This window comes from Diabrotica undecimpunctata, chromosome 6 (genome assembly GCF_040954645.1).
Source record: "Diabrotica undecimpunctata isolate CICGRU chromosome 6, icDiaUnde3, whole genome shotgun sequence".
NCBI classification, from domain to species: Eukaryota; Metazoa; Arthropoda; class Insecta; order Coleoptera; family Chrysomelidae; genus Diabrotica; species Diabrotica undecimpunctata.
The window spans coordinates 144,234,675-144,257,594 of record NC_092808.1 but is presented as its reverse complement, the minus strand read 5'-3'; the positions used below and the strand labels follow the sequence as shown (position 1 = coordinate 144,257,594).

The window sequence follows — 22,920 nt, the reverse complement described above, 5'->3', positions numbered from 1 at the left end:
GGCGCCATTTTATTTTTTGTAATTTCTTCCACAATAGCCCCAATCTTCGTTCTACGTCTTATCTCGGTGTTTCTAATCTTGTCTCTCAGTGATATTCCAAGCATGATTCGTTTCATTGCTCTTTGCGTTGTTTCTAAATTTTTAGCAGTAAGGTAGGTAAAAACTGGCAGTAAGGTAGGTAAAAACTGGTAGTATGCATGTGTTATACACCTTTTTCTTTAAGTTTACAGGAATGGAGGTGTTTTTGAAGATATATGCTAGTTTGGCGAAAGCGCCCCCTGCAGTTGTGTTCTTTTAATTTCAGCATTTTAATTTGGTTTTCCTAGTTTGATGACATGACCTAGATGTACATAACATTCAACATTTTCTATGGTATGATTTTGTATTGTTATATTTGTCTGGTCTCGGCTCAGTATTTCTGTTTTACTACTGTAGTTCATTTTTAAGCCTACCGCTCCTGAAACTGCATTTAATTGTTGTAACATATCATTTAGTTCTTGGATATTATCGGTTATTAAAACTATGTTATCTGCGAATCTCAAGTTGTTTAAGTATGATCCGTTGACGTTGATACCCTTGTTGTTCCATTTTAGTTTCTTAAAAATGTCTTCTAGAGCAAGGGTAAATAGTTTGGGAAAGATGGTGTCTCCTTGTCTTACTCCCCGTTGTAGTCTTATGGGATTAGTTTTTGTGCTTTCGTCCAGCTTTATCTGCATGGTGGCATTTTTATATATGTTTTTAATTATGTTAGTGTATCTTGAATCTATAGACTCTTTTCTAGAGACTCAACCACTGCCCATAATTCGATGGAATCGAATACTTTATGAACATCGACGAACGCCATATGAATTGGAACATTATACTCGGTGCATTTTTCTATCAGTGTTCTTACGGCGTGCAAGTGGTCTATGGTACTAAAATGTTTTCTGAATCCAGCCTGCTCGATAGGTCGATAGAAATCGAGCTTATGTGTTAGGCGGTTGGTTATGATTTTAGTTAGTAATTTATACATATGTGATAGCAAGGATATTACTCGGTAATTCTCTATGTTTGCTTTGTCTCCTTTCTTGAATAGTAGAATGACTTCGGAGTTGTACCATTCTTGAGGAATCTTTCCTTCATCAATATATATACATCGGTTTAGAACGTCTGTCGACGTTGTCCGATACCTAAACCATCTCTTCCTATCTTCGCAGTCGTTTGTTGTTAAATTTCTTTCGCTCATGGACTTGTTTACGCCGTGTTGCCATTCTAATCTGGGTCTTCCTCTTTTCCGTCGACCTATCGGTTGCCATTCTATTACTTTTATCCTTCATCAATTATTACTTTATTAAATAAAATATTTAATACCTGTTCCATTTTTCTGCCACCAATTTTCAACATTTCAACTGTAATTTTATCCTCTCGCGGACATTTATTCGTTTTTAGTTGATTTAGGGCCATTCTTATTTCATAGTCGGTTATGTCCGGTATTTCTTCTGAGCCGGTGTTAATTATTGTTCGTTCAGTATGTCGTTGTTGTGGTTGTGTATTTACCGAGTATAATTTAGTGTAGAATTTTTCAATGGCCTCGCTTATTTCTTTTCTGTCTCGGACCGTGTCGTTTTTCTCATTTTTTTTTTCTATGATTTTTGTTATGCCGCTTGAGTTTTTTGCTTTCAGACCTTTCATATTGCAGTTAGTTTAGGTAGTATGTATATACGCGTAATACTTAAACAATCAAATGGTAAGTTTTATCTCAGGGCTAATTTCTAAACGCCCATATCATCCCCTTGGCTTCTTGTATACAGAGCGATGTGCTTTGAAAAGCTTACAGTTACTAAGTGTCGTTTGACGTCAGCACCAAATACATTGTGGACGTTTAAAACAAATATCAATATTGTTAAATTGACTTTAGTTAAATATATTTTAATGGAATAAAGTTCCAACAGCAAATTAAGTAAAGTTTCAACAGAAATTCAATTGCTTGTACTCCATTTTACGCCGCTCTGTAGCACTCACTCACCAGCCGCCACTGCTCGTTGGCAAATTTTATCACTTTAACTGTAACAATTATTTTGCCTACCACATAGGGTATTACTATAGGGGGTTAAAAGTTGAGGACAGAAATTATTGGAGTGGAGATAGGGCAAGCAAAACAAACCGAAACGTTGCGAACTGCCACTCAGGGTTTATTTAGAGAACTGGGTCGTGGATAAGTGAATGACAAGGGGACTGAAATGGGGTTACTACAACAATGAAACAAAAAGGGTACTTACACGAGTCTCCTGGATAAACAAAACACAAGAAGGTTCTCAAAGCTATTTAAAATGGACGCCGCCTTAAAGAATCTTCCTGCTGGATGAAAGAAAAGGTTCTTTCTTTATAAAAACACAAAAAAGATGGAGTGACAACCTTCCATAGAGGTATTAATCCGCCTATGAACAAGCAGAATTGGTTATAAAGAGGAAGAAGAAGAAGAAGAAGACGTTGGATTTACTATTATATCTATTATTTTCTCGATCTTAAGACTTATCTCTTTGAAAGTTTTTACTTCATTGTAAAGTTTTTTTAACTCATCTCTTTCTCTTTTTAAGAGCGTAGGCGCAAAATTTCGGACCAGTGCTTTTTAAATGCATTTAAATGCATGAAAGTCCCTGAAAACTTCTATAATGTTTAATATAGTAAATTACAGGAGTGAAACAGAAAGAAAATTAAGTGTGATTTTTAATTTCAAATATTTCATTCAAAAGAAACTTTTTGTTTATTCTAAGGGACTTTCGGCCTTCGGTAATAATGTAAACTTTCATTCTGCTTTAAAATTTTTCAAAAATATTTAATAGTTTTCTCATTATTCGAAAAAAAATGAATGCATTTAAAAAGCATTGGCCCGAAATTTTATGGCTACGCTCTTAATTTTTTTAGTTGTTCAAGGTCTATGTTTCTTGCCACATTTTTTCTTTAGAGGAGTATCTCAAATAACTCCCTCCCATAGTAAATATTCTTACTCGGGAAGTGCCATTAATTTACTGTAATTTTGATATTATTTGAGTATTGTAGCATAAAAAATTTACTGGCATATGACGTCTATCAACGTCATGTCCAGCATGATTTTATCGACACACAACTACTACTGCAGTCAAAGTGCAGTATTATTATCACTCACCCGCTTACGTTTCTCTGTACCCTATCTTTTGTTAAGTAAATAGATCAAAGCCGTAATCCAACCCTGATAGGAGTGTTTATATTTACAAATTATAAGCAAATTTGCAATTCAAATGACGAAATTATTTTATTAATTAATATCTTGTCCTAGATGGCAGATTGATTAAAATGTGATAGAGCGGCCGAAGGCTAAAACAGATGATTTTTTAATTAACTGCACCGATCCACAAATTTAATTTTATTGTCAATGCTACTATGCAATGAATGGAATAGCTACAATCGATCTCAGGGTCACATGTATAGGAAAAAAAAGAGGAAGTAAATACTAGTAGGAATTAAAAACTATTGTCAAATATTTTTTTTATAGAACTAATTAGTTATCCATACAAATTGATCCTTATTAAAAATGTATTTTATTTATGTTAACGCAATCGGAAGAGAACAAGGTTTGATTTGTATTTGATTAGTTTGAATATACATGGTTGGCAATTCAAAAAGAGACCGCCCTGATATTTGGCAATATACTTTCTATTTTGTGAAAATGCTGAAACAGGTCGATTTTTATCCCAAACGAGACATATTTTAATGATGTAAATATCTGTCATTTGTCAATAAGTATGCTTAAAACCTCCAACTTAATTAAAACTTTTCTCTAGTTTTTAAATGGATCTTAGTACTCATATTCCACGAAGAGACTTGTAGTGCCTTTGTTTCACAAACACAAGTTTCCTTGCAATGTGTGGTTTTGCTGGGATGGCTTCACTTATTCTCACGTTTCATGTGTACAGGTAATTGCATATCTGACAGGCGCTAATGTCATACAACTCTCTCTTATTCATCTAATATGTATTGCTTTTCTTTAGAGAATAATTATTATAATAAAGTTTTTGTTGTGCACATTTGATACAGTAAAAAAACAATTTTAATCTGTTTTAAAATATTATACATATTTATGTTTATTTTTATTTTATATTTAATTTTATTTACGTAACTTGATTGGTACAAAAATTTATAAAATTATTAATGTTGCTTACAACGATTTAATTATCAACATGAACGCAGTAACATTCTCTTCTAAAACAGTATCCTGCACTTTGGAACCTTGCTATACAGTCCTTATTACATTTGGAACACTCACAGTCTGCATCAGCATCCTGGAATAAGCGATACGATTTGTGACTGGGTTGGGGTATAAGTTCTGTAAAATTAAAATTGAAAGTTATTAATAAATCCATACTGCTTTTTTTATATTTCAATGAGCTTTTTTAATGATTTAAAGCATTTTGATAACTAATAGTCCAGTCGTCAGAGAGTTGACCCCTACAAATCATAAGAACAAGCTGAACTTTGCAGAGAATATTAATTTTGGTACCCCAAAAAGAAGCAAAAAACTTTACCACTTTTACCTCCGTGCTTCCCCCTAAAACCTTCCTCGCAGCGGGGTAAAAACGCAAAAAAATCGATTTACCAAGAATCAGTACATCGTAGAAAAAAATGTTTCAAATAAAAAATGTAGCTGAGACAATTCTAAACAAAAATGTGTATACGCATTTTTAGTGTAGAATGAACCGTTCTCTCACAAATAACACTTGAAGCGACCACCGATTTTGAATGTCAGTTACGATGATGTGTATGTGCGACACATACACATCAACAACAAACCTGAAGATTTTCCAGGATCTTAATCGGGAACAATCACGGTTATTTCCTGACGTAATAAAGAACCCCTTCTTCTTCTTCTCATTGCGCCGTCTCCTTTCGAAGGTTGGCGATCCAAATGGCAATTGTAGTTTTGGAAACTGCTGCGCGAAAGATCTCTGCGGATGAGCGGTCGAACCATCTCCTCAGGTCTTTCAGCCACGAGTTCTGGCGTCTTCCTACTGATCTTTTGCCCTGTACTTTTCCTTCCAGTATAACTTGAAGTAATTCATATCTTTCGCCTCTCAGCACATGACCCAAGTATTGCATTTTCCTCTCTTTGATTATTCTTAGTAATTCTTTTTGTTTACACATGCAACGAAGTTCCTCAACATTAGTAACTCTTTGTACCCATTGAATCCTCAACATTCGTCTGTATATATACATCTCAAAGGCATCTATTCTTTTTTCTATTTCGGAGTCCATTGTCCAACTTTCACAGCCATACAGTAAGACAGAAAAAACGTAACATCTGATCATTCGGATTCTAAGCTGTAGACTATAACCCCTAAAGAACCCCTTAACATTTCATAAATATAAACAGTAACAAGTAGCTAGGCTCTATGGAGGGAACTCTCATCGGAGACTTTTTCTTTTGTATATCTCAGTAAAACTATTTTTTTCTCAAAATTTTTGTCGGCCACGAGAAACACACTTACGATTAAGTATTAAGATTAAAGAAAAATTACAATGGTATATATACTTATATAAAAAAAAAAACAATAAAAATGAAAATAAGTAACCAAAATCTACTAACACACTAAAATTATTGTATCCCAATTTAACATGTATATAATGTAAACAATGGATGATAAAACCATAGAATAACCGAACACACATAGAAGCGACACAACGGTCCAAAAGCGTGTACAATTTTTGTATACGCATGCCCAATTCTGGTTGTTTAACTGTCAAAAACACGTGCTTATTCTTTAATTCTGGTTGTTTTCGATAGTCCGTAGGCGTCTATGTCTGGATATATTTGTGCGATTCGCGGATGTTCATCTGTGACAGGAAAAGGAATAAGTTTATTTAGATTTCCTAAAAATAATAACAGGTTATTACTATTGCTTTGTAATTATTATTAGTTATTACATAATAGTATTGGTTTGACTTTCGAACAGTAAGCCGAAGCCGACGTGTCTGTCCGAGCTATAAAAAATAAACTTTGGTCTGCCAAGGGATAGTTCAAAATGAAAACATTAAATTTGGTGTCAGTGCTATTTCTTTTATTGAAAGACGCAAGTCTCCGAAGGCTCAGGTCAAAAACTCAACAGATGGTGGCCGGGTGTCAGCGCGCTCGAAGACAACAATACAAATATAGTATTTTTAGGAAATAAAAATATATAGAGGGTTTTATACACGAGAATATTTGATTTAAGAGCGTAGGCGCAAAATTTCGGGCAAATGTTTTTTAAATGTATTCATTTTTTTCGAATCCTGAAAAAACTAATAAGTATTTTTGAAAAATTTAAATACAGAATGAAAGACCACATTATTACTGAGGGCCAAAAGTCCCCGAAAACTTCTATAATGTTTATTTTAATAAGTTACAGGGGTGAAAAAAAAAAAGAGAAAATTTAGTGTGATTTTTAATTTCAAATATCTCATTAAAAAAAAATTTTTGTTTATTCTAAGGGACTTTCGGCCTTCGGTAATAATGTAATCTTTCATTTTGTGTTTAAATTTTTCAAAAATATTTGTTAGTTTTCTCAGAATTCCAAAAACATATTAAAAAGCATTGGCCCGAAATTTTGCGCCTACGCTCTTAAACGAAACAAAGAAATTACTAAAATGCTCAAACTAAAAATTGTTGGAAACAAAATTAGACCGATAATTGGGAAAATCTTAAAATTACAACAGAACAAGACTTTAAAATTGCAAAAACATGGTTGCAAATAAACAAACTTACATTAAATTATGAAAACACTAAATAAGTACTCATCTACTTTTTGCTATATACAAAAGTATATACATCAAATATATGGATCGAAGTACATAAAATATTTAGGAGTTTTAAATGGGAATTACAAATAAAAAATATTAAAACTTTATTTGTTGCATATCTCAATATTTAGTGACATTTTTGTGACTCAGGAGAAAACTGTAAATTTATAACCACTCGACACTGTATAGTTGGTTGCCTAACTATAATCACATAATTTTCTCACCACAATTTCATAGATATTGACAAAAGTTAAATATTTCATTACTTACAATATACTTCGAATATACTAATACTCTTATAGTTGTAAGTAATAAAGTATTATTTATAAATACAGAAAAAGTTCTTTGTTTAAAATTTGTTCTGTTAAAAATTTGTAGTGCCAAAGTGTGGATAGAAGCTTGCAGACGAGAAGATTTGTTATTCAAAATGGATTCACTTTATAATAATTATAGGATTTGTGAACTGGATTTTGAAGATAATGTTATTGTAAAAGGAAATAGAAGAAAAACATTGGCGCATGACGCAGTACCTTCAATAATCTTTGTTATTTATATTTAATGAATTAAAAATTGGCAGACAACTTTTGTATATAGCAAAAAGTAGATGAGTACCTATTTAGTTTTTTCATAATTTAATGTAAGTTTGTTTATTTGCAACCATGTTTTTGCAATTTTGAAGTCTTGTTCTGTTGTAATTTTAAGATTTTTAGTAATTTCTTTCTTTCGCTTAAGAGCGTAGGCGAAAAATTTCGGGCCAATGCTTTTTAAATACAATCATTTTTTTCGAATCCTGAGAAAACTAACAAATATTTTTGAAAAATTTAAACACAGAATGAAAGATTACATTATTACCGAGGGCCGAAAGTCCCTTAGAATAAACAAAAAGTTTTTTTGAATGAGATATTTGAAATTAAAAATCACACTAAATTTTCTCTTTTTTTTCACCCCTGTAACTTATTAAAATAAACATTATAGAAGTTTTCAGGGACTTTCGGCCCTCAGTAATAATGTAGTCTTTTATTCTGCGTTTAAATTTTTCAAAAATACTTATTAGTTTTTTCAGGATTCGAAAGAAATGAATGCATTTAAAAAACATTGGCCCGAAATTTTGCGCCTGCGCTCTTAAGAATTTATATTGTGTGATATGCCCACTGACTATTAATTTTCTGGTTGTTAGCTGTCATTGGCGGCTTGGCCACGTAACTTCAAAGGACTGTCGCTTCTCTGTGTTCGGTTGTTCTCTGATAAAACTATGAGAAAACATGACTGGCCTTTTGGCTTTACCAGTGTCATTAACTTAGGAACAGAAAAATATAGTATATTTAGATATACCCAGATATAATCCCAGCTAAACATAATCCCTAACTTAGACCTACCACAGGACAGCAGTTTCAAAACCTTCACAAATTTGATGCTATAATATATTTAAGAGAAGAGAAAAAAATAAAAGCAAAGAGCAACATAAATTGTGTATCAAATTATTTGATAGTTACCTCCAGCATTTGCGCCCAATTGTTCTGTAGCTAAGACTGCTACAACTACAGCTGCCCAAAGGATGATACTTAATTTTGTCATTGTGGTCGACTTGCGATAAATAACTAAAGGTTATCAGTTTATATATAGTACTTAAGAGGTATTTTTTTGGAACAATTTTGGCGTTATCTTATATAAATACGTATTAAAATAGATTAAAAAAGTTAAAAACTAAGTTATCTAATTTATTGGTCTTTATAATATATTAAATTTTATATAATTCAAATGATAAATATTGCTTGAAAAAAATTAATAAACAAACTACGTAATGTAGGAAAACGGATATTGTCAAGATTATTTTTTATTCTGAGGATTATTAATTAACCGTTTTATATCTTCTATAATATAAAAATGAATCGCAAAATGTGTTGGCAAGCGCATAACTCAACAACGCATCTTCTTCTTAAAGTGCCTATCCGTTCCGGATGTTGGCGATCATCACGGCTATCTTTACTTTATTTATTGCAGCGCGGAACAGTTCAGTGGTAGTCGTGTTATACCACTTTCGTAAATTTTGAAGCCAGGAAATGCGTCTTCTTCCCGGTCCTCTCTTACCATTTACTTTCCCTTGGAGAATCAGCTGGAAAAGCCGTAACGTTCTTGATTTCTCATTACATGTCCTAGATATTCCAACTTTTTAGTTTTGACGGTCATGAGAATTTCACATTCTTTCCCCATTCTACGCATGACCTCCACATTAGTAACTCTGTCAACCCAGGATATACGTAAGATGCGCCTATAACACCACATTTCGAAAGCTGCGAGCCGATTCATTGATGCAACAGTCAGTGTCCATGCTTCCATTCTGTAGAGCAGAACTGTGAATATGTAGCAGTTCAAGAGACGGCATTTTGTTTTTAATGATATGTCTCGACTGTTGAAAATGGTTCTCATTCTAACTAATGCTGCTTTTGCTTTTATTATTCGCTGTTTAATTTCTGTTGAGTGGTCCCATCAGCTATTTAAATTGGTGCCTAGATATGTATATTGCTCGACTATTTTGATATTCTGTTGGTTGATTGTAAGATGAGCGTTTAGTATTGGTTTTTTACTAATTGTCATAAATTTGGATTTCTTTATGTTAAGAGCTAGTCCGTATCTGTATCTGTATCTGTATCCAACAATGCATGGACCAATCTTAACAATTCTTTTTTTTAAAATGTTCCTCGAACTCTAAGAAGGAAAAACCCTAAAACAGCCCCTTTCTTTTTCCCATACAAATATTTTCGGAGTGTCTGTTTGGTCCGGTGAACACTTTGAAAGAATTAATTCAAACAAATCTTCCACTATTGAATGAATAACAGAAGTATGTATTTAATACACTTATAAAAGTAACAAATGATAAAACAGGAGGGATTTACTTCTTAGATGCTCCTGGTGGTACAGGAAAAACTTTTTTGATTTCATTGATATTAGCAACAATTCGCTAACAAAATAAAATTGCACTTGCACTTGCTTCGTCGGGAATCGCAGCAACTTTGCTTGAAGGTGGTCGAACAGCCCATTCGGCACTAAAATTGCCATTAAACATGCAAAGCAATGAAACTCTAACCTGCAACATTTCGAAGAACTCTGCAATGGCAAAGGTTTTGCAGCAATGTGAATTGATTGTTTGGGATGAATGCACGATAGCACATAAAAAATCTTTGGAGGCTTTAGATAGAACCTTACAAGATCTATGGAGCAATCAGAATCCATTTGGTGATGCAATGACTTTATCAGCAGGGGATTTTCGTCAAACATTGCCAGTGATTCCACGATCAACGCCAGCTGATGAACTCAATGCATGTTTAAAATTTTCCAATTTGTGGGAACATGTCAAGGTATTACACTTAGGCCAGAATATACGTGCCGAGTTGCAAAATGACCAATCTGGAGACATATTCTCTAAACAACTCATTGACATTGGTAATGGCAAATTTCCTATAGACACCTTGACTGGTTGCATTAACTTTCCTCAAAATTTTTGTCAGTTAACTCGATCAAAAGATAAACTTATTCAAAAGGTGTTTCCAGATGTTGCTCAAAATTACAGAAACCATGATTGGTTTAGCGAACGGGCTATATTGGCTGCAAAAAACAGATATAAATGAATTAAATTTCAAAATTCAAGAACAAATTACAGGCGAATTGAGGATATATAAATCAGTTGATTCGGCTACTAACCAAGATGATGTCATCAACTATCCGCCTGAATTTTTAAACTCGCTGGATATACCAGGATTGTCACCTCACAATCTTCAATTAAAGGTTGGATCGGTAGTTTTAATGTTGAGAAATATCAACCAACCGCGTCTTTGCAACGGCACACGGTTAGCGATAAAAAAATTATTGAACAACGTGATAGAAGCAACTATACTGAAAGGAAAGTATAAAGGAGAAGACGTTTTGATATCACTTATCCTAATGATTCCGACTGATGTACTATTTGAATTTAAACGACTACAGTTTCCAGTGCGGCTTGCTTTTGCTATGACCATAAATAAGTCCCAGGGCCAATCATTAGGTGTTTGTGGTATTAATTTAGAAAACCCATGTTTCTCACATGGTCAATTGTATGTTGCCTTTTCCTGTGATGGAAAACCACCAAATTTGTTTGTATATTCACCAGGTAATCAAACAAAAAACATTGTATATCATAAAGCACTACAATAAAAATAAAACAGATTTTTGTTAATAATTATGATTCACTTGATTTACAATAAAGCGATTACTGAAAATACTTATATAAGTTTTATTTCATTATTCTTCATTACATCGGTTTTTAACCCTATATTAATAATAATAATATTAAATAATTAATTATCTCCATGTTTTGTCATTGAAGCACCCACTTTATAAATATTTGTCACCTTTAGATTCCCACTATCCCTTTATATTATTTTTTAATCAGGTTTGAATCTTAAGTTCCCCTCTTAGTTTGAAGCCCTCTGGCAGACATCCCAGTTGGGGTTTTTAGTGGGTCCAAAAAGGGGACCAAAATTCGTGGAAGCGAAGATACTTAACAAGGATCTAGGGATCCCACCTTAAATTTTCACCTTTACCATGCGAGATGCGCTATGCACCATTACGCAGATGATTTTAAGATTTTGACATTTTTGTTTCTCCTAACATAACCTGTATCTTTTACCGATTAAAAAAGGAGATCAATGCTCATCATATTATTATAACCAATAAAAATAACCTTGGTCCATCCTTGGTCGTTTTCTTAGGTTGTTCAAAATTTCTACAAATATTTTGAGAACGATTTCAAAACGTCAAACTTTGGTTAGTTAAAAAATGTGATTTTTATTACAACCAATAAATTGTGGCTTAATCCCATGTAAACATAATATTTAAATTAAAAAAGAAGTTTAAAAAAGTTTCATTGTAAAATATTTTGCTATTTAGTAGTGGGAATAAAATGTAAAGAACATACAAAAAAACCAGTAGAAGTACTCAATGTTTGTCAAATAAAACAAGAAATAGGCTTTTTAAAAGAGAAGAGTAAGAATTTTGGAAATAAGGATAATATTATTATGAATGATATGAAGGATAAAATTTTATCATTTTAATGATAATTTCAATAAGACTACATAAATGAAAGATTATAATTGGTCAATTAAATATCTAGCTTAAATCTTCTTCTTCTTAGAGTGCCATATCCCTACGGAACGTCGGCGACTACCATGCTTATAATATTGTTATACTGATCTCGGTCTTGCGCTACGTGTAGCAATTGGTCCGCTGTCAAACCTGTCCACTTATCCTCTTCCGTCCTATCCATTTCTTTCCTTCGATTTTACCGTTGAGAATTAGCCGAAGGAACTCATATCTTGGTCCTCTGATTATATGTCCAAGATATTCTAGTTTACGCCTCTTAATAATATTTAATAGAGTTCGTTGATGTCCCATTCTTCTAAGAACTTCTTCGTTTCTGGTTCTGCTAGCTTAAATCTAGTTGTCAAATAAATTGTCAATTTATTATTTCTTGAAATCACAAGCCAAAATTTTAAAATCATAATATGCGTAACGGAGCATCGCGCAGCTCGCATGGTAAAGGTAAAAATTTAAGGTGGGATCCCTAGATCCAAGTAGATACTTAGGTCACCCGAGCCGAGCTGACCCTCACACACCGCCCTATCATCATGGTGACGATTTTGTTCAGGAGAATTAAAGAAATAAACTGCCACATTCCAAATCTATTTGACAGAACGAAGTCTGTCGGGTCCGCTAGTTATTTATTAAAATATTTTATCTCTTTGAGACAATAACAATATTTTGATTTTAATTTCCACTGAAGTACCTACACAGATGATTATGCTATATTTATTTCCTATAACACGTGGTGAGATAAGTAAAATTTACAGATGATATGACACAATAAAACAAAGGGATATCAAGTAGATTTTTAAATATACTTTTTACAAATTTCAAATATTTATATATATATATTAGAAATTTATCTTAAATGAATTTTGTCACTGGACGGATCTCCACTGTGTTAATTACGTAATAAACTTATTGATTATTGTTTTTATTGTAGAAACAGATTACAATAAATAAAGGATGTAAAAAAAAACTTTTTGCAAATAATGAAGTAAACTATTTCCACGTAGATAATATTCCCGTTCAGCTATGTTTAAGGAGAATATGATTCCTCCTCCTCCCCAATCTTTTCCCCTTCGTAAGGATGTAGTGACGTCATGTAATTTGTTTGACTATTTCTGTCCAATAATCTCTCTCCTGGGAGTGTTGTTTTGCTTCGGAGAATAATCATGTCCTTTCTTTGGTCCGACCATCGTACTGGAGATCCTCCTCTGGATCTTTTACCCGCTAAGTTACCTTCAACTATCATTCGCTCCATGCCTTCTCTTCTTCTAGTTATATGTCCAAAATATCTCAGTATATTTTGGTTGATAGTTTTGATGAGTCTAGTTTTTATGTTAAGTTCTGCTAGAATTGAGTTATTTGTGCGATGCGGTCCATGGTATGCGCAACATTCTACGGTAGACCCACATTTCAAATGCCGTTATACGCTTTGAATCGGCTTTTTTCATTGTCCAAGTTTCTGAAGCATAGGTGGCGATAGGAAATATCAATGCTCGAACAAGGCGTAATGTTGTGGTTTTTGTGATGTCAGTGTTATTTCCAAATTTTTGTGAGTTTGGCTGTTGCCGATCTGGCCATTTTGATGCGTCGACGGATCTCGTTTTCGCATCCCCCACTGTTAGTAATAATGGAGCCTAAGTAATTAAATTGACTGACCACTTTGTAACCTGCCATGATTCTCATCTCTGTTTGGTTGTTTCTGATTCCATCGATAATCATCACTTTGGTTGTCTGCATATTTATTTTCAAACCATATTCCGTACTCACCATGCCTAGCCTGTTCATAATTTGTTCCAGTTCTTCTGGTGATGATGCCAATATAACAGTGTCATCAGCATAACGTAGGTTTTTCATTTTTCTTTCTAATATCGTTGCTCCACCTTGCCATTCCTCAAAAACTTGACCCATAATATGTTCACTATATACATATATTGAATGAAATAGGGGATAATATGCATCCCTGTCGAACTCCAGATTTTAATTTGAAGTTTTTCGAAAACACATTATTAACTCTTACGTTAGCAGTATTATTTACATATAGTTTTTGTAATAAATAGATTAGATGTTCTGGCGTACCCATTTCTCTAAATGCCACATTTTATCCCGTTTTGCGGTATCGAAGGGCTTGCCTTGGAATAGCCAACAAAGCATAAATATGTTTCTATGTTAAACTCTCTAGATTTTTCGATAGTTTGACGAATATTAAGAATACGTTCTCTTGTTCCTCTACCTGGGATGAATCCGCATTGTTCTTGGAGAATTTGTGGTAAGAGAATTGATTTTAGTCTTTAATTCATCATGGTTAGCAGTACTTTGCTCGCGTGTGATATCAATGCTACTGGACGGTAATTACTGCAATCTCTCGGTGAACCTTTTTTATATATGGGAATAAACGTAAGTTTACCCCAGTCATTTGGCCATGTTCCGGTATTCCAGATCTCATTGCACATTCTAAGCATTACTTCCGTCCCTAATTCCACCATTTCTTAGAGTGTTTCAACTGTTATTCCATCTTCTCCTTCTGCTTTTCTGAATTTTAGCTTTTTAATTGCCGCCTCAATTTCTGATTTCAATATTTGAGGTTCTTTTTTATAATTTCTTTTCTTTGTATTATTGTCTGGGTTGTTGTTAGAGAATAGTAAATTTCTCTAGATTCTTGGTGCTCAGCATATTCCTTTAGTTGTACACATAAGTTTTTAATATAATTATTTTTGTCCCTTCTGCACAAGTGTTTTATAGTTTTATATATGGTACATATCTCTATTTCTTTTTGTTTTGAATTTGATGTGCCGTTTTTAAGTTTTCGTCTTTGTTGTACAAGATTGAGAGTCTCTTCAGTTTTCCTAACCGTTTTGTTTTTGGGATTAGTATTGTTGGCTTCAGTGATCCATTTCTTCGTGTATTCCCACGTTTTGTCAGGGTGTCCGGTAGTCACTGGTAGGTCAGCTTCTGCTAATGCTTCTCTAATATTTTATAAGTGTTTTGGAATCAATTTTTGTCTTTTATATTTGTGATTGTTCTACTGTGTAACTTAATGTGAAATTCTGCTTGTAACATTTGTTGTTTTGTCTTCACGATGATTATTGAGCTCCTCCATCGTTTAGTGACCAGAATATAATCTATTTGATTCTTGTATCGTCCTCCAGGCGAAGACCATGTTGATAATGTCCGCGGATGATGTTTAAATATTGTGTTTACTATACTAAGATCCAGATCGATGGCAAATTGAAGGAGCCGTTCACCTCGTTTATTTCGCTCGCCTAAGCCATGTTCACCTATCGTTCGTTTCAAATGGTCATCTATTTTAGTTTTTCCTATTTTTGCATTTCAATCTCCTATCATCATTGGTTCTTTTATAATACGATTGCAGGGTAGCAAAATCAGGAATAGTTCTTGGAATTTAAATAGTCTTAAAGATGAATGAATGAATTCTGTACATTGCTATACACATAAAATATCTACAAAAGTGAAATTAAATATATTCATCAACGTTTTTATTCTATAATTCATTTTTAATTTTGACCTTATTGTTAACCCTCTGCATCTCATTACGTAAGCTTTTAATGTGAGGTGTGTGTTTCTGTAATAAAATTCATAATATGGCTTTGTGTGGTAAAGGGTTATCGGTCGAACATATCTTACAATATTAATTTAAAAACAGTTTAATACAACCCTGATACTAGTGTTTATAAATCCGACCGAAACGAAGTATAGGCGTATTAGCAATTCAAATGACGACATTATTTTATTAATTAATATTTTGTCCTAGATGGCAAATTGATTGAAGTGTAATATAATGTCCCAAGGCTACTACTTTTTTTTTTAATTAACTGCACTGATCCAAAATAATTATCAATGTCAGCATACAATTAATTGTATCAAAATTATAATCGATCTCAAGGTTATTTGTAGGGAAAAAGAATAAGGAAGTACTAATAGGAAGAAGAAAACTGTTTCTAAAAAAAGTAAAAAAAAACTCAAATATCGTACTTTATGTCTTTATGTAAAAGGATTTGTTGTTGATTAATTGGAAGCAGGCAGGAAAGTAGCAAGGCCTAATATTATATATATATATATATATATATATATATATATATATATATATATTGTTATGATATGTAAAATCGAGAAAAATATTGGTTTGTTTAAAAATATTTCAAAGTTCAAAAACATTAAAATAATTCAGATAAGTAGGATAATATCCAACAAACATTTCGGAGAAGGAAAGTTATTAAATCCTTGGATTTCCTGTACTAAACAAAGTGTAAGCTTTGCATTTATTTCTTTGTTATACTTGAGTGACCCGCATAAGTTTAAGTGAAAGCCACAGACAATTGAACGGGGTTTTTTCAAAATACATTAATGCAGTGATTAAAGACAATAGAAGGGATTATAGAAAGTGGTTTTTGTTAGTTTTTAAGAATTATAGAAAAATATTATTTGTAAATAAGTTTTAGGAAATTTATAAGTATAGGTAAAAATTTGTTTGTTATCGAAATGAAAAAATGGGGGAATTGTGACGAGTTGTGATTGGCGGAGATTGAAAGAGGCGGGATAAGTATGTAGGAAAAAGTTTAGCGAGATTGAGGAGAGAGAAAAGATATAGTCAGTTGATTTTCCAAGTCTGTAAGAGGAACAGTGATTGTTCTCTGGCTGTTCCTGAAATGTAGCAAGCAGTAGTGTTGAATGTTAGTGAGTTTTTGTGGAGTTAGTGTATCTGACAGAAGCTGAAGCAGCAAAATATTGTAAGTCATATTTCTCTACTTATATTCCAAGAGTCACTGTTCAGGCCAACGAGAGATTCAGTTTATCGTAAAGAGAAGATATTCCAAGAGTCATTTTTCACTCGGGCCAACGAGAGATTCAGTTTATCGAGAGGAGAAAGGCTATCATAATTTGAATGATTTGTGCTTTTGAAGGAGATCATTAAGGACGATATACTTGCAACAATCTGTGTAAGATTGCTGATTACATAGGGAGCGGTTGAGAGGAGATAATATAGTCTACAAGGAACAAGGATTTGGACCACTCATCATCAGAGAGAGATATTTTGTTTTCTGCAGTTTTTTCTTTTATTGATGACACAATTTTTACACTTAATTTAGAAAGGATATAAATATTTTGATTAGGAGAGTTAGAATAGTTCGGAATTTTGAGATTTCAATTAATATTGTTTGTACCATTAATTTTGATTGTTCACGTACGTAGAACAAAATTTGTGAGAATCATTATATGAGATTTTTTTATTGAAAACTTTTGAGTGTGAATTATTTCATTAATTTTATTTCAATATATAGTGTTAGATCATATGTGTTTTTTATTATTCCGGTATTCTCTGGACCTTACCTTTCACATGTAATAGCATAGATATTGAAGCACGAATTTAACCCTGAGATAAAAGAATTAAAAATTGTGATAGAGTCATAATCATATCATTTAAATAATTTTAATTAATCAAAAAAAAAATTAATTAGCTAATTATTGCTTGGCGCACCAAGACTTTAGTTATCACAATAACATATATATATATATATATATATATATATATATATATATATATATATATATATATATATATATATATATATATATATATCGAGAAAAGGAGTACAACCGTCAATCCAATATAAATTAAGGATCACTCAAAGAGTGGTGGGTTTTTCGGTCAAAAGGTGGAGAAAAAAGACAAAGAAGGTGGCTACTTCATCTATTTATTTGAAGACGTTTCTCTATCTAATCAGAAAGCATCATCAGTTCATCTAAAAAGAATAATGAAATAATGAAAAACCAAACATCCATAGAGAAGTTAATACAAACATGTTACCCCAAAAAGACATGTAGCAGTTAATGGTATAAAATGTAAAGAAGCTTAAGATATTAGACATTAAATAGTTAAGTTGTATAAACAATCAATTGAAACGAAGTACAGTTTACAATTGAACACAAACTTAGAACAGTAAAAGAACCATAGGGTTATTATACATGTAATTTAAAAAAAAAGTATGTAAAATATAAGTTTTTGCCGGGAAACTAATAAGAAGACAAGATCACCCTTCCAACAGTTAAATACTAATTTGGTTTAATTTTGACTTTGAGTAACATTATCGAAGTGGTTGCAAAAGTTTGCTGTACAAGATTACTACATCATCATCATTATTTTCAGTGTATTCTACCGATTATGGTGCAGACTCCCTTACATGTTCGTTCTTCGTTTCTGTGTACGATTGTCTAATATTGGCTTTTCTGTGCTATGTTGAACCGGCTTGCTTCCTTATGTCATAGTCCCATCTTAAATTTGGATATCTTCTTGGCCTCTTGACGCCTCTTGGATACCACAGTGTAGTTCTAGAGGACCATTCATTGTCAGTTCTTCTCGTTAAATGTCGCGCCCACTGAAATTTTAAAGATTTTACAGACTTATGTCATGATTGATACCATACACTGATCAAATGCTTTTTTCTTCAGGTGGAGTGGCATCCTGGATTTTAATATAACTAATACCAAAATATGGCCAAGCCAGTTACATTCTTCTGTTGATTTCTGGAAGTAAGGAGCCAGGTTTATGTATTAATTGTCCCAAGTATACATACTTATCTACTGTCTCAAGTGCAGTGTTGTTTATTATTACATCTTGGATATCCACTAGCTCGTTGTACATGGTTTGTGTTTTTGTCAAGTTCATTTTTATGCCAAATTCATTGCTAGCTGCATTTGGGTCGCTTATCAGTTCTTGTAGTTCTGCAGGATTATTAGCAATCAGAACGAAGACGTTAAATCAACCTTAGATGGCTGAGGTATTCGCCCTTAATGTATAGACATTTGTTCTGCCAGTTCATTTTGCTGAATATATTTTCTAGAGTTGCAGTGAAAAGCTTTGGTGATATTGCGTCTCCTTGTAGGACGCTTCTGGTAGTGGGAAATTCTGGAGTATTTTTGTAAACTTTTACCTTAGCTTTTGCTTGTCTTTATGTATTTGCTAAAGTCTCTATGTACGGTTTGTCAATACCGTGATTGGTCAAAGCTTCTATTACTGTCTTGGGAGATATAGAGTCGAAAACCTTCTCGAAATTTATGAAGGTTAATTCTAGCGGTATTTCATATTCTTTAGCTCTACTTATTAGTTCTCAAAGTGTATGAATATGATCCAGGGTACTGAATACACTTTTAAAGCCAGCTTGCTCTCTTGGTTGTGCATCTAATGCATTTCTTAATCTGTTGACGATATTTGTAAATATTTATTTAAAAATCCTTTATAAAGGGTATATAATTAAAACACTTAATCAGGCTATATCACAAAACGTTTTCGAAATTTATATTCCATCATCAGTGTGTCTAAGTGTACATGTTTTGAGCCACTACATATTTGGGAAAAACCTGTTAAATGTTATTATTTTGAATTTAAGTTACATTATTCTTATATGCTATGATGTTAAAGTTACAATTGGAATTGATTCAATCAAGGTCTTGATCTGTAGTTTTTGATATTCTCTTTGCTACCTTTCTTATAAATGAGAATTATGTTTGCTGTATACCAGTGGTCTGGTATGCATTTTGATCTTAGGCATTTCGTAAATATGTCTGCTTTTTTAGGTTTTTTGCCAGCGTATTTAAACAGTTTCTCTGTTATGCTATCTATTCCAGCTGCTTTACCGTTTTCCATTTTTGAAATTGCTGATTTTACTTCTTCCGGAAGGAGTTCTGGTACATCTTCTTGGTTACTAATTGCTTCTTCAAGTGTTTAAGGGGCTTTGTATAGTTCGCTGTAGAATTTAATCACGAGTTGTATTATTTTATTTCTGTCTATAATTTTACGGGAGGCCTACGTTCAAAAGTGGACAAACATAGGTTAATTGATGATATAATTCTGGTGTTTTTGTTTGTTAGAGCAACAATTTGCTTCTTTCCAATAAATAATGCTTTACTTGTTTTCTTATAGTTTTTTCTGTTTTCAGTTGCATTTTCTACCAGTCTTTCATTGCATTTTCTTATGTCTCCTTTAATACTTTTCCTTATTGTCTGTGAAAACGTTATATGGAGGCGTAGAAGCACAGAATTACTGCAAGCTGCAAGTTTGGTGAAAGAGATATTACCAGCATAATCAATTGAAATCATCTGCAGTGAGCAGATCATGTAGGCCGGGCCATTGAATCTAACATGATAAAAAATATTCTAGCAGCGCAGTCAGCGATAATAAGAAGACGGAGTAGAAAAAATCTGAGGTGGATGGACGGGGTAACACAGGATGCCAAAACAATTTATAAAACTATGTAATATGATCAGCCGGACAAACTTCGAATACAGTACAATATAAAATGCAATTGAGCAAGTCTAAAGGGTTTAAATCAGAATTACACGCCTTAGTAACACTTTTTACTTAGTACTACTCTGGCCAAATTAAATGTGAATTTAATTTTGAGTATTTTGCTAATAAAATCTAATCCCAATTTGTGCTGTCACACTTAAAATATGACAACGTGGACAATATTGACAATATTGACATTTAACGACATTTTGCTTTGTTTTTATTTTATTGTTTTAAATTGGCGGAAACCTGTACTTTAATCAAGTTAAACCTGTACATATTTTTTTAATTTCCAAATAAACGAGCGATTTTTCAATTAGTTTTCCGAATGCTGCAAACCTCTCCCGAATAATATTACCGCTGGTATCGGAAATTTCCTGTTGCTACTTCACTATTAAAAATTTACTGTGACTAATTGAGTAATCACATTTCATGGTACATATTTACAGATTTTACATATTTAGGTTTTGGTAATAGGAATTCTTTAAAAGCAATATTTTTAAGTTATGAAAGACTGTAACGTTCCGTCACGTAATAAATCAGTAAAACGTTTATAATAATTAATTATCACTTAAATATAAATACTAAGAGGTAGGCAATTCATACTACGTAACAAATGGGTAAATTAAAAATTCTCAAGTTGGTCAGACTTGTCAGAAATACGCCTTTGCGTCGAAGCTGCTTTGGCTAAGTCGCGACTTTTAAATTGTCAACCTGAGAATTACCCAGGTTAATTTATGTGATCCAGTTTTTAAGAACGTGTTTTAAGTTTAAGGAAGAATTGTTGAGTTAGAGAAAATTTTTTTTTTATTTAGAAGGGGAAAGAATTTGGTTGTTTTCTTGGTGAGATTCATCATTGTCCATCGTCTTAAAGACGCACCATTAATATTTGACACTAAATAAATGTTATTCATTTCCTTTATGACTTTATGAAAGAGAACAACAGTTGCAAAGAGAACAACAGATTAACACTAAAGTATTTATTTTGTCTAAATAGTTCATACAAATTTTCTACAATTAAATCAACAGAATCGAAGCTGTGAACATTGGATCTGGTGGAATTTACTTCCTTGATGCTAGGAATGGATAGAAAAACATTACTAATTATATTGTTATCGGCAAGGATCAGATCACAGTAGCCCTAGAGTTGGTTGTATCTGGAATAGCTGCAACTTTAATGGAAGGCGGACGAATAGCAAATTTTGTCTTAAAATTACCATTAAACATACCATAAAACCATAAAACAAATAATGAGCTGCGCCAGGGAGACCCTCTCTCCTGTATACTGTTCAATCTGGCTCTGGAAAAGGTAATAAGTATGTCACAAATCACAACCACTGGTTCAATATATAATAAATCAGTGCAAATCCTGGCTTATGCTGATGATATCAATATTGTTGGTAGAACGGAAAACGCTGTACGAGAGGCGTATGTAGCATTAAAAGAATCAGCTACAAAAATGGCTTTAATAATAAGCACCAACAAAACGAAGTATATGAAAATAAGCACGCAACCACAAATCCTACGACCACTCATTACAGAAAACGACGTCATTGAAGCAGTGAACGAATTTGTATACCTTAGAGCGCTCCATAACACTGAAAATAATACTACCGCAGAGATAAACGGCAGATTTATTTCTTGTTTCTTTGTGAGTTTCTGCTGGTGTATCTGCCCAGGTGTTAGCTAGTTTTGTGAAGACATTTTCTTCGTCCTGTGTAGGATCATAGTCTCTATCTTCAATACTATCATCGCTGTCAAATGAATTTTCTAACTCCTCTAGATCATCTTCTATATCACTTAAATCACTGAAGTCACTTTTATTTATAATTTCCTCCAATTCTTTCTCAGTAAGAGGACGCTTTAGATTAACATTTGATTTTGCAGACATCTTATTTATACGTTAATAATAACAACACGTCACAATTAAGTTCAGAACTTTTTACGTACAGAGTGTTATAACTACTACAGTCAAAGCCTAACCCAAACTAAAATCGAAGCGAGTATTCATTTGTTTTATTGACCATGAAGTGAGGATAGAATAGCCCATGCGGCTAAGCATTGCTACGTTTAGTTTTCTTTCAGTAGCTATCAGATTAAAATCAGTACGTAAAATTTACGTAAGTTAGTACTCTAGAGTTAAACTTACAGTTTAAAATATAACATAATCTCAATCACATTGTCAGAAATTCACCAAAACAGAGTTGATTTAGAGGCACAAATCTATCTCAGCTGTGCTAACACTTCACTAAAAAAAAGTTGTACCAACGTAAAAAACCGTAATATTGTAGAACCGTAATAAAAAATTGGTAGAATGACAAAGAAAAACATCATCATCATCATCATCATCATGGCTTACTCACTCCTGGCGGAATGTTTGCCGCCCTTTTGGACTCTCTGATTCATTTATTGCGGAGAATCAGTCCGCTGTTGTTTTTTTATTATTATAGCAGCGTGTGTAACTTGGCCCTGTCTACAATTTTCCTCCATTCTTTCTGGTCCTTACAGCTCTCCTTCCAATTGTAGATTCTCAGCTTCTTTATGTCTCCTAAGACTTGATCTCTCCACCTTGTTTTGGGTCTCCCCTTTGGTCTCTTTGTTGTTGGTCTCCATCCAGTTATTCGCTTTAGCGTAGAGTCTGGGTTAGCTCTTTCTGTGTGTCCCAGCCACCTGAGCCTTTGCGTCTTCACGAACTTGATTATGTT

At 33.0% G+C, this 22,920-nt stretch overlaps 1 long non-coding RNA gene across 1 annotated transcript; it reads right to left on the bottom strand.

The window, feature by feature from the left end:
* Positions 1 to 4,064: 4,064 nt before the first annotated feature.
* LOC140442889 (uncharacterized) lies at positions 4,065 to 8,425 on the bottom strand. The gene is made up of 2 exons (XR_011951169.1): positions 8,283 to 8,425; positions 4,065 to 4,342 (listed from the first exon to the last, which is right to left on the bottom strand). It is a non-coding gene; the product is annotated as an uncharacterized lncRNA (long non-coding RNA).
* Between the last annotated feature and the right edge of the window lie 14,495 nt (positions 8,426 to 22,920).